Source organism: Acomys minous, assembly GCF_964271855.1.
Source record: "Acomys minous genome assembly, chromosome: 4".
NCBI lineage: Eukaryota > Metazoa > Chordata > Mammalia > Rodentia > Muridae > Acomys > Acomys minous.
In genome coordinates this window covers 86654773-86666488 of record NC_140486.1, presented here as the reverse complement: position 1 = coordinate 86666488, position 11716 = coordinate 86654773, and the positions used below count along the sequence as shown (strand labels likewise).

At 45.8% G+C, this 11716-nt stretch overlaps 1 long non-coding RNA gene across 1 annotated transcript; it reads left to right on the top strand.

Annotated features, from left to right (window-relative positions):
• The first annotated feature begins 515 nt into the window (after positions 1–515).
• LOC311596021 lies at positions 516–8436 on the top strand. Its single transcript, XR_014778666.1, has 4 exons — positions 516–1115; positions 4192–4342; positions 5255–5423; positions 7272–8436. It is a non-coding gene; the product is annotated as an uncharacterized lncRNA (long non-coding RNA).
• The last annotated feature ends 3280 nt before the right edge of the window (positions 8437–11716 follow it).

The window sequence follows — 11716 nt, the reverse complement described above, 5'->3', positions numbered from 1 at the left end:
ACAGGTGGCAGTGCAGGTTCCAGGATTAGGAGCCAGTAGGTAATCTTGGGGTGTTATGGTCTTAGTTGACCTCTGACCATTTCCAAGACTATTATGATCGCACGTCTGTTGTGTTTCTAACATAACTTAGCTTTGTTTAAAAAAAAAAAAAACAAAAAAACACCACCATGATTGAGCCCAACAGGGAGCGAGCATTCCTCAAAGCCAGACCAGAAGCTGTAGGGCTGGGGGTCGGGGCATAGATGCTAAGTGGGAAAGATGGCAGACACCCAAGACAGAGAATGGCACAGTCATTTAAATGCCAGGCGCTGAAGCACGAAAAGGAATCAACTCTGGTTTGTGAGTCATTTGCTCACTCTCTCAACAGCCCCCCCCCCTCCGCCCCAACTTCTGAATGGCATTTGGAGGACACCAAAGAAATAATACTGACCTGTGGGGAGAGGGCATTGTGGGTCTACACTCAAGAAGACCCAGGAAGGATTGTATTCCTTTTTCATTCGAGTCACTAAACTATATCCGGGCATATGCTCATTATAGGAACGATGTTAAATAATTCTCTAATTATATGTATTACTCTGTGGGCAGAGGATCCGGAACAAGTGACTTCTCTCACATGTCAGGGTGCAGAGCTAAAAGCAGGACTTGACTTCCTGACTTGAGTAACTGTTCTGAACCCATTGCCTAGCAACCGTGGCCCCAGTTCAGGAGCAACGGCTCTGAGGAGCCTCTGGCGCTTGGCTCCCTACAGTGAACTATCTCCTCAAGGGTAGGAACTGAGAGCCTTCACCTCTATCCCCTGAGTCTCAAATGGACACCGCCGCCACCGCCACCGCCACCGCCACCGCCACCGCTGAGGAGCCTGCTACTTAGCTTCCGGTGATGAAGCCGAGCCTACCTCCACTCTAGAGGAAGATGAGTTGAGGAAAATGGCAGCCATCATCAGACAAAGCCTGGTCTAGGGAAATAGAGAAGAGCAGAGGAATTCAGAGTCTGTTTCTAACAGGAGACTGAGCGGAAAGCTCCCTGGTGCTCACGTTGGACGATTTATCCGTCTCAATGTGTACGTTATTACCTCTGGCACATAATGAAACATTATGACCTCACAAAGCAAACTAGTGAGTGTAATCGTCTCCATTCGCCTCCCTCCACCCTCTTCTATGGTGAAAAAAAAAAAAAGCTAGCTGGAGCCTTGACGTTTGCTCAGAAGGAAATGTTTATAGAAATTTGTCTTCAATCAAGAATTCCTGCATGTGTGCACTCTTTGTTTAGGAAAACTCACCAGCTCGCTTGACTGACCTTTGAAGGCCGATGCCCAGGCCTTGACTCAGCTGTCTCCCATTTTGTGGTTGCCCTAGGGCTCAGGCAGACTCAATCCTTCAGGGTCAGAGCAGAGCAGCCCCAGTGTACCTCACCGGGTGTGTGTGTGTGTGTGTGTGTGTGTGTGTGTGTGTGTGTGTGTGTGTGTAGAGGATCTCAGAGACTTTTCAAAAAAGGGAAAACACCACTGCTTTTTTTTTTCCTTTTAGATTTATTTATTTATGTATATATAAGCATTCCATTGTATGTATGCCTGCATGACAGAAGAGGGCATCAGATTCCATTATAGATGCTTGTGAGCCATCGTGTGGTTGCTGGGAGTTGAACCCAGGACCTTTGGATGAGCAGCCAGTGCTCTTAGCCACTGAGCCATCTCTCCAGCCCCCACTGTTTTAAATTTACCTGAAAGGGCCCCCCCACCGCCCCCACTCCCACATTCTCACTCGCCACTATTTTTCTTTCCCTTTCCCTGAAGCGTTGGGCTTTAAATTCAGGGACTTTCAGCTTTTGTTTCCGCAACCTTGAGTGTCTCCAACTGTCCGAAGGCGTGTGGAGAAATCCTCAAAATTAAATTAACCTCAGTTCACTCTGGCCTAATAAATCCACATTAGTCCCCATCCCTCAGCACAGTACGGCGCAAAGGAGAGAAAGCTGGGAACCTGCAGACCTTAGAGATTGCCAAATGTCTAAAAAGAATGGTTCTTCTGGAGATTATTTGGGGCTGGCCCGTCACTACTTTTCTAATCTTTTTGGCAGGACTATAGTATTTTTTTTGTTGAAATAATATCTCCTCCCGACCCCTGTATCTTTAATATGGGGCAGTCCTGTGTGCCATAGTCCCAAAACCTTAAGTAGCTCTTCACCACACTCACTAGCTGCTGTTCTGGTGTGCCCTGACCACACCCCAGCTTTGTCCTTCCTCCAGCTCTCTCACACCGGCTGATTGCTCAGCCCAGCATATGCTAGTGAATCTGCGGTCTTCACTTCCACAGCCCAGGTGCAGTGACTTCATCCATGCCCGTTTCCTTGGCAATTCTAGTGGCCAGTGACGATCTTGATGTTTCTATGGGATGACTCTCCAGCTGGGCCTCATATTGGTCTGTGTATCCAGAGAGTTGTATAAATTGAGACCAATCCCAAAGGATGTTACTAGACGAGTTCAGACAGAAGGGTGGCAGGAGTCATCAAGGGTGAGGTCATCAAGGTCCCCGGTGGGGTCTCCAGTCCAACTTACAGGTCACGCATCCTTAAGGAGGCTGACATTCAGTTCAGCCTGGAGGTTCCAGCTGAGAGTGCAAGATCACCACTCGCTTGATAGGTCCTCTCTTTTCCTCTGTGCTCCCTCCTTAAAAATGGCTCCAAACTTTTTTTTCTCTTTCATGTGAAACACATTTAGAGAGTGATTCAAATACCAGGAACATCCAAAGAATGTTTAAAGTTTCCATTCCATCAAGTGGCTTTACTCTACAAGCAGGAGCTCGGGCAGGACACACCCAGCGCTGCGGGTGGAATCTGCAGCCAGACCCTGGGATTCAAGAGCTAGTTCTCCAGCACAGCACTTGGAGGAGTGCCTTGAGACACTGACTGTGCATCCTCTAGGGTGAATGAATAGTCTCTGCCAGAGCGAGTGTGGAGGGAGGGCAGCCTAAGAGCAAAGACGTGAGTGCAGGTCACGGCAGCTCTTCCCTAAAGCTGAAGTTGCCGACATGACCACGCTATTAACGAACATTCTGTGTAACGGGAACTTTCTGTCGGGGTCTTTTTTTTCTTCTTCTTCTTCTAGGAAGGTTACAGGGAAGCTAGGAAAAAAAGAGGACATTTTCAGCAGGAATGAATCTGCAATAAAGCCACAGAAAGCAGAGCAACACAGCAGTGTTCTTTGTACAGCATTTTGTTGATCAAATAAATACCTCGCTAGACCTTAATTCCAGCCCTATCTCTATTACACTGGAAAACATCTACCTCTTGTGTTATGATAAAAAGAAGGGGGAAAGCATGCCCAAACACCAAATCTAAAACCTTCCAGTGGAGCATGCCTGTAATCCCAGCACTCTGGAGGCAGAGGCAGGTGGATTTCTGTGAGTTCCAGGTCAGCCTGGTCTACAAAGTGAGCCCACAACAGCCAAGGCTACACAGAGAAACCCTGTCTTGAAAATCAAAAGAAGACAAAAACCTTGCATCAAAATCTATCACTGACTATGACCCTTTAGTTCTTTGGTTCCACCAGAGCCAGTCAGTACCGCTGCCGAGCATCCTTGGAACTTTCTGTGTGCACAGTCCTGCTTGTAGGGCTGCAGATGATTAGACTAACGATGCTCAGCTTCATGGACCGGCATGAGGGACTTGGATGATGATGCCAAAAGCAGGAAGGAGGATTCTGAAACTCTCTCCAGTAAATCAGCCTTAATGAGGACGCACTTCGCATTTCTTACCGCATGTTGAGATAAAGCTACCAAGACTTGTCAGTGTAATCCCTCTAGCCACACTATCCCCAGGCAGGGTGGCCCCATTTAAAGCCACATTCCTACCTTGTCACCTTGTTTCTCTTGTCAGTGGGGTTGCATGTAACGCTTCCAGTATCCATTTGATCTTGTAAGGAGGGAGAGAAGACTTCGGTCTGACTTGTGAGAAACTCAGCGTTTGCTGTCTGGCTCTCTGCTCCTGATCAGGCGTGGTGTGTTTTCTTTCCAGCATCTTGGAGTGTCTAACTGAGTATATGAGACTCATTCAGAACTTGAACCAAACAGGAGTTAAAGGATGGAAAAGAGAGACACTGCTCCATGTACTGTCTGTATACTTAAAAAACTTACAAGAAAGCTTGCAATTATTTTATTTATTTATTTATTTATTTATTTATTTATTTATTTCCTATAGGATATTGCTATTCCAGCAAGGTAATGCTTAAGAGTAAACGAACTGAATTAGAAACAGGTAGATTCGTGTGGGTCCCCGACTCCATCGGCTTCTGCACACTGGTGGTCTCAAGACGCAGAGGATGTGGGGAGCAGGGTCTCGGCAATGGCAGGTATGAACAATCTGGGAGTCTGCTTCAGAGGACAGATCATTTATTGAAATTGGGGCCTAGCTTATATAGCCAGAGTCAGAGGGGAAAGGGAGGGAAAAGGTCAAGGGAGGAAGTGTTATGGGGTGGGGTAGGGACATTCCAAGAGTATCAAACTAGCAGACTTCCAGTCACGTGATTTCTGAGAAGCCAGTTCTCTGGTGGTGAAACGTAAGCTTGTCTGACTTTATCACGACTTGGCCTTTGTCTCTATGGAGTTGAGTAGGCCCAAGCCTGATTTGGGTAGAGAGCAGCCCCACTCCTGCTGAGCTCTCTGAGAGATGTCTGGGGTATGGGCAGTGCTCTGATCTCCGTCATCTGGCTTGGGAACCCACATCTTCCCCTTTGTGGTTTTTTTTATAATGGAGCTGTATCTTATGTGTTAGTATAGATTTGGGGAATAGTTTGATATTACACCAGAACTTGATTGGCAGTGACTTTGACTATTAGTAACTTTTTTTTTTTTTCCTAAGAAACTGTAAAAATTGGGCTGGAGAGATGGCTCAGAGGTTAAGAGCACCATCTGAAGGTGCTCTTCTGCTCTTCAGCTCTTCTGAAGGTCCTGAGTTCAATTCCCAGCAACCACATGGTGGCACACCACCATCTGTAATGAGATCCGGTGCCTTCTTGTGGTGGGCAGGCACATGTGTGGGCAGAATATTGTATAAATAATAAATAGATCTTTAAAAAAAATAAAAAGAATTATATAAAAAAAACTGTAAAAATCACAGCGTGAGAAGGAGGATGGCTGCAATGAGTGGGTTGGAGTACCAGGAGGCAGGGTCACTGAAGGCCTATCGGGACCTCAAATTGTTGTGGAGGTCTTGAAGGAGGGTCTCAATATTTTGTTCAACTGTTGCCAATTTATTTTCATAGTATCAACACTCTTCCCCCAGGATGACACAAGTCCTGTCTTGCCCCCACCCACTGCCCAGTTCTGTAGTCGAGGAGTCTGGAGACCGTTTATTGGGAGAAATGCTTGCTGTCTGCTGAGGATTAAACCATCACAAACCATTGTATATTAGACCATTAAAGCATTATGTTGGTGAGTATGCTAACCCCAAGCTACCCTTCCAACCCAGAATGACCATTCTTGGAAACCTCATTTTTTTTCTTGCCTTTTCTTTTTGGTGGATGGCCAAGTCACACAGTCAAATGTGAACCATTTCTTACTGTACTATTCTTTCTTTCTTTCCTTTTTTGAATTAGCCATTGTTTAAGGTGATATTATTTAGCTCAGCTACACTATTGACTCTGATATGAATACAGCTTTTTTTCCCCCCATGAAGGGTTTAAAAAAAAAAAAGAGTAAAATCAATGGCTCTGATGTCTTGAGGTAATAGCAAATCATGTGAAACAGTAAAAGAAGAAATGACTAGTCATTTTAAGCAGGAAAATAAAAAGAGAAGACAGACTGGTTAGTTGAAGGTCTGGTCATAAATATTATAGATTTCTTAGAGCTGCAGTATATAGCAGTTACCACTCATTTTAATACCTACCACTAATCATTTGGAGATCTCCGACATCTTTTCATTTCATTATTTGTGTATTTAGTGGAAACTCTTTAAAAAGTCATGTCACTAGCCAACACAAGTCATTTCATGGTTATGATGTAATTGTACGGTAATATTTCAGGGCTGTCAACATCAAAGACCTCAAGTATGACTTAAAAAAAAGATTCAAGAGAGACCCCTCCGGACAACCTCTTACAGGGCAACGGCATTTCAGTTTCTGTTTCCCTTAAGCTTTTAAAAACAGAATCATACAAAACATATATTCTCTAGAGGCATATGAATTAAAGAGTAAAAATAAATAATGCCAGGCAAAATTTCCCTTTTGATTTAAGCAGTGGGAAATAGAAGCATTGAATAGGTCAAAAAAACAAAACAAAACAAACAAAAAACAAAAACAAAAACCCCACAAAAAACAAAACCCACCAGAAAAATTGTATTCAAATTATAAATTAGGGACCTAAGATAGAAATAAATGAAAGAATACTTGCCTAGCCCCAATCCTAAACACTAAGAAAAAATTATTTTTAAATTTGTGCATTGGAAAGATCTTTTTTTTCTTACTTTTTGTTGTTGTTGTTGTTGGTTTGTTTGTTTGGATTTCCCTATGTAGCCCTGGCTGTCCTGGAACTAGCTTTGTAGACCAGGTTGGCCTTGAACCTCCATGCCTGGCTGAAGGAATTTTTAAAAAAATGTATTGAGAGTTTCTATACAGTTTATCTTGCAGAGCTTTCTAATGGGTTAGCTGTAAAACTTAAAATTCTTTACATATAATAAAGACCAAAAAATCTTTGTATGTAAAAAAGGCCACATTGCCAAATACATTTTCTAGATATTTAAAAAAATTATTTATTTCGTTTTATGTATATTTGTGTTTTGGCTACATGTGTGTCTGTGTGTCACATCCATGCCTGATGCCCTTGGAAGTCAGAAAAGACATTGAATTTCCCAGGCACTGGAGTTACAGACTCTTGTGAGCCACTATGTGGGTGCTGGGAATCAAACCTAGGTCGTCTGGAAGAGCAGCAAGTGCATATAACTGGCACACCATCTCTCCAACCCCTATTGAATTATTTTTATTTTATTTCACATGTATGAGTGTTTTGCCTGCAAACATGCCTATGTGCTACATACATGATTCCCCAAGGAGGCCAGTAGGTGGTGCCCGATCCCTCGACACTGGAGTCACAGACTGTTGTGAGCTGCCATGTGGGTGCTGGGAATAGAGTCCGTGGTCCTTTGCGTGAACAGCCAGTGTGATTAGCTTCTGAGCCATTTCCCTAGCCCTGCAAGTCTTCTGTATTTTTGACCACTGTAAACTCAGCTGTGAAATGCTGCAGAGTGACCCCACCATGTTATTTATTTTCTCCTGCTCATCAAAGGCGGTGGAGAAAGGAAATGTCAAATTGTCCTGTGCTCTTTAGCCTCATCTGACTTGTCAAAGCTACAAAAAGAAAGGAGATGATGATGGAGGGATGAGACAAAGAAGGAAGACAACGAGCATCCTCCAACGGGACATTTTTGGGATGGCGATGATTTCTTTTAAGCATGAACTGGCAGCTCCTGTCATGTCTCCCTCTTCTGGTAACTCAGAGTGAAACTCCAGCCCAGCATTTTTTTACTTTCTGAGAGACTTGCCAGAGAACATACTTTTAAAAAAAAAGAAGACTGACTGATTCCTAGAAGCAGAAGAAATCAGCTGAAAATCACATATAAGTAAAAACAAAACAGCAGACACAACTGGATCTTTTTTTTCACACAGACAGAACCTTGGCCTTTGCTACCTAAAAATGCCACTGCAAGGGAGAATTCCAAATTGGTATGATGTGATAGCTCCCTGGGAGACTTTCTGGGACCAGATGTCCCCACTGTGGTCTTCTTCCTAGTGCTTGCCGCTCGGAGGTGACACCTTACCTCACAGAGCACAGAGAGGTTACCAATGACAGCGGTGGCAGCAGCAGCGGCAGCGGTGGCAGCAGTGGCAGCAGTGGCAGCGGTGGTAGGAGCAGCAGCGGTGGCAGCAGCAGCAGCCACAAGGACTGGACACAGAGCCATACCCCTTCCACTTTAGACTTCACCACATGTCAGACGCCAAACTGAGCGGAGCGTCCGGTATCTCAGCCCCCACTGAACCCCTCCGGACAATGGTTTCTTGTCACCTCGAGAGGAAGCTGCTCAGAGATGTCAAGTAACTTGATGTCTTTCAACCTAACAAGGAAGCTGCTGAGCTGCACTTTGACCCTACATCTGCTTTTACCAAAGCTCCTTTTCCACTGCTCTGGCTGACTTAGCAAGGCTCTCCCTTTATAGCAGAACCAAAGAGATGGGGAGAGAACACGTGAGCGAAGTCCAGGAAGACTGGGGAATAAATAGTCATTACTGTCCTGGACAGTCTTCTCCTCAGTGATGAAGGCCAGCCTAGTTTGCTGTTATCACTCTGGTGTCTATCCCACAGGAAACCAACAATATGAAGTGAGTGAGGTTAACGGATTCTCATTAAATTTGTTCTGGATTGAACTGAAATGTAAAAAACCACTGCTAAAGACTTAAGAGGGCTTTAAGGACCGGTGGTGAGTTGAAGGGGGAGGGGCGGGGAGGGGAGGGGGGGACACGCTTAAGTAGAATGGCTAAAAGCACATCAAAAAAAAATGGGCGTCAATGGTAACAACACTTACGGGACACATTAATTATGGCCACCCAGGGCACACTGAGGTCCTCACAACACTCAGTGGTCTAAATTCTGCTGACTACGCCAGGGACTGATATCCTTAAGGTTTCATTGTAGTGTTTTTAATAAGTTTTTCTGATTGTTTGGGTTAGTCAGGTTGATAGGGAAATAGGCTCGTTTAATAAGTTCATAATAAAATATAATTGATTTTAAAAAATTGAGCCTACAGGGTCTCATGGTGAAGAGCTTACAAGTAACCTCATACACCACGGGGGCCTGAGGAGGACAGGAGTGGGTGCCAGAGGGCCTTTCCCCACTGTACTGCCGTCGACAGCACTGCAGCGGGCGCCTCACGGGAGTGTGATGACCAGGCCACTGCCCTGCGGCCACACAGACCCACCAAGCACCAGAACACGCATACCCATATTCTCTCATGCGCTCCCTTGGAAATCCACCCAGCTTGGGGGGGGGGCACCAGGGAAGAAAGACAGAGGGGGCACCTTCCATAATGGGACATTGTGGCACATTCATTCAAAATAAAATAAAAGCAAATCCCCCCTCCCCCGAAGCACAAAGCCACACAGATGGCTTGTCTCTTCAGAGGCTAGCTGGACTCACTGACCATGATATAGCTAAGAGGGTCACCAAGGATGTGGGAGGTAAAGTTTCTCCGTCAAGGAGGGAATTTAGAAACTGACTTCAAAGACAAGAAAGGGATGTCATTGTTAAAGCCCGGGTCTCATAGGGGAGACCTCACTTCAGAGGAATACTCTGGAACCAACTCTGCAGACGGGACGTGCAGGCGCTTCGGTCAACAGCACCTGGATGGAGGCTCAGGGTTTGCGGCTTAGGGGTACTTTGGATAGCTCTCTCATAGGTTAGCCCTGGATTGAGTCAAAGGCTTTGTCTGCTCTCTGGAGAGTTCTCTGCAATTCCCTAAACATTCTCCAAGCCTTTTAGATCCAGGGGCCATTTCCCGCTCACTTGGCACTTGTCCAAATTACTTGTGCGAACATTTGGTCCCATGAAGACCCATCTGTCCTCCTCAGAGTCCAAGACTCCGCCGGCCTAAAAGCTGAGCGCCGCCATCTCAGCCAGGAAGAAGCCGTACCTGCCCTTTCTCTCCTCAGCAGCCTGCTTATCATGTTTCTAGGGAGAAAAAAATATTTTTTTTTTCTCAGAACAGCTCAGAGAAAGTTAAATAAAACCTGGGCCTCCAGGTGCTTTGGACTAGTCAATTAGACTTTTGACCCTTCAAATATAGCTCTCTCTCCCGCATATATATTGTACTTCCTCACCAACAAAGTATACCAGAATGGGGAAAAACACAAAATAAAATTAAGCTCATAAATTTGCCTGTTCTTAGGAGTCGCCAAGAATTTATGCCCAAGTTTCTATTTTATCTGCAACTGTAAGTTTGTTTTCTCTGGAAGGGAAGTTCCCTCAGCCGAGGGTAATTTAATTTTGTTAGTAACCAGACACATTCTGTTTAGATTTGGACTCCTTTTAAAGCGGGCGCTTTCTGCCAATCACTCATTCCCAGCGTGTTTGGATTATGGACCCTGTTAAAAAAAAGGGGCCGCCTGCTCATTGATGATTTGGTGACCGGCAAGGGACAGACACCTTATCTACAGCAGCTTCCCAGAGAGAAATATTATCAATATCCACAGGTTAATTAGCAGGAAATGGTCGGGCCAGAGCGCTCCTGCCGCGTGGCCTCCCTGCCCCCATGGGACCCAGCGCTGCCTTCCTTGTGAACGGCTGTTATTGGACATTGCCGAAGGGAGAAAATTCCAGCAATAGTGAAAACACCACTTTCCACTCCATCACTAGAAGCCAAACACAGAAACCATATTCAAAGAGTTCTTTGTCCACAAGATAGCGAGGAACCAGAAACTTGTTCAGCCAGATTCTCTTGTTACAATTTACTGTTTCATCGGGTGGGGGCAGGGACAGACACAGCCCTCCTTTCAATAATAGGATGATTCCCACAGGAAGCTTGGCCTCTCTAAGTATGTGTTTTAAAAAAAAATCCCTTCCTCTACCCGCACCTCAACCTCCAGTGTGGAAAACGTGCCTCTGGCTGCTGAGGGCGCTCGTTCAGAGTTGGGGGATTATGAACCCATAGCTCGCAGGAGCACACCAGCTGCGACTTCCAACTTGGACCGAGGAAGGTGCCAAGGGTAGCCCTATTTAGAACACCATGACTCCCCGGGATTAAAGGCGGGAATCCAGGCAGGAAGAGAGGTTGGGAAAGAGGCAAAGGACGGACAGACATCCACCTCCCTGCAGAGCATTCCTGAGAGAACAATCGCCTTTGTTTCCAGCAGGCTGAGAGTCCGCTTGCTCGGGAAGGGCAGCCCAGCCGGATCTGGGTTTAGGGCAGGTTGTAGCCTGTGTGTACACGTGAGGTCTCCTGGTGACCAAGGGCCCAGGTGGGTGGGCCTGGAATGTGGATGCTCCAGCAGGCCTGAGGGGCTGTTTGGGCCCATTGTCTGCAGGCCTGCACACAGCGTTTCTTGTGGCATTGGCTTCTGACGCTCCCACCAGCCACCCCCCTCCCAGAGATTTACTGCTTTCTCAGAGGAGGGCAGAGATGCTAGGCCCAAACTGATGTTCTGCCTGTCCATTCTGGGGCAGAAGTGGCTTTGGTCCAAGTTAGGCCACAACTACCTGGAGAATCGAAAACCAGCACAAAACAGTTTCACAGACCCCCAGAGATCTTTTGAGTCAGAATCTCAATTGGTATCTGGCTTGAGAATTGTTTTTCCAAAGCTCCTCAGGTAATTCTCATGTACCTGGGAGGGAAACTGATGGCGTGTAAGGAGCTTCCGAGCATGAATACAGCCTTTGTAGAGCTTTAAACCTGCTAATGCATGTTAACTAGTTGGAATTCCAAATCCACAAACTGGCCAAGCTTCTGTGGGCCTGAGTGGTCTCCGGGGCAGATTCCTTTGACTAGTATCTTTCCTAAAATAACGCACACCTTTAAGCCCAGAAGAGGCAGGGGCAGGTGGATTGCTATGAGTTCGAGACCAGTCTGCTCTACAAAAACAGAAAAAAGATGAGTCAGGAGGGTCTGCCAGCTGGATTCTTTCAGACTTTTGAGAGTCTGGGACAGGGGCTCAGTAGCCTTGGGCTTATGTTTTCAATATCTGA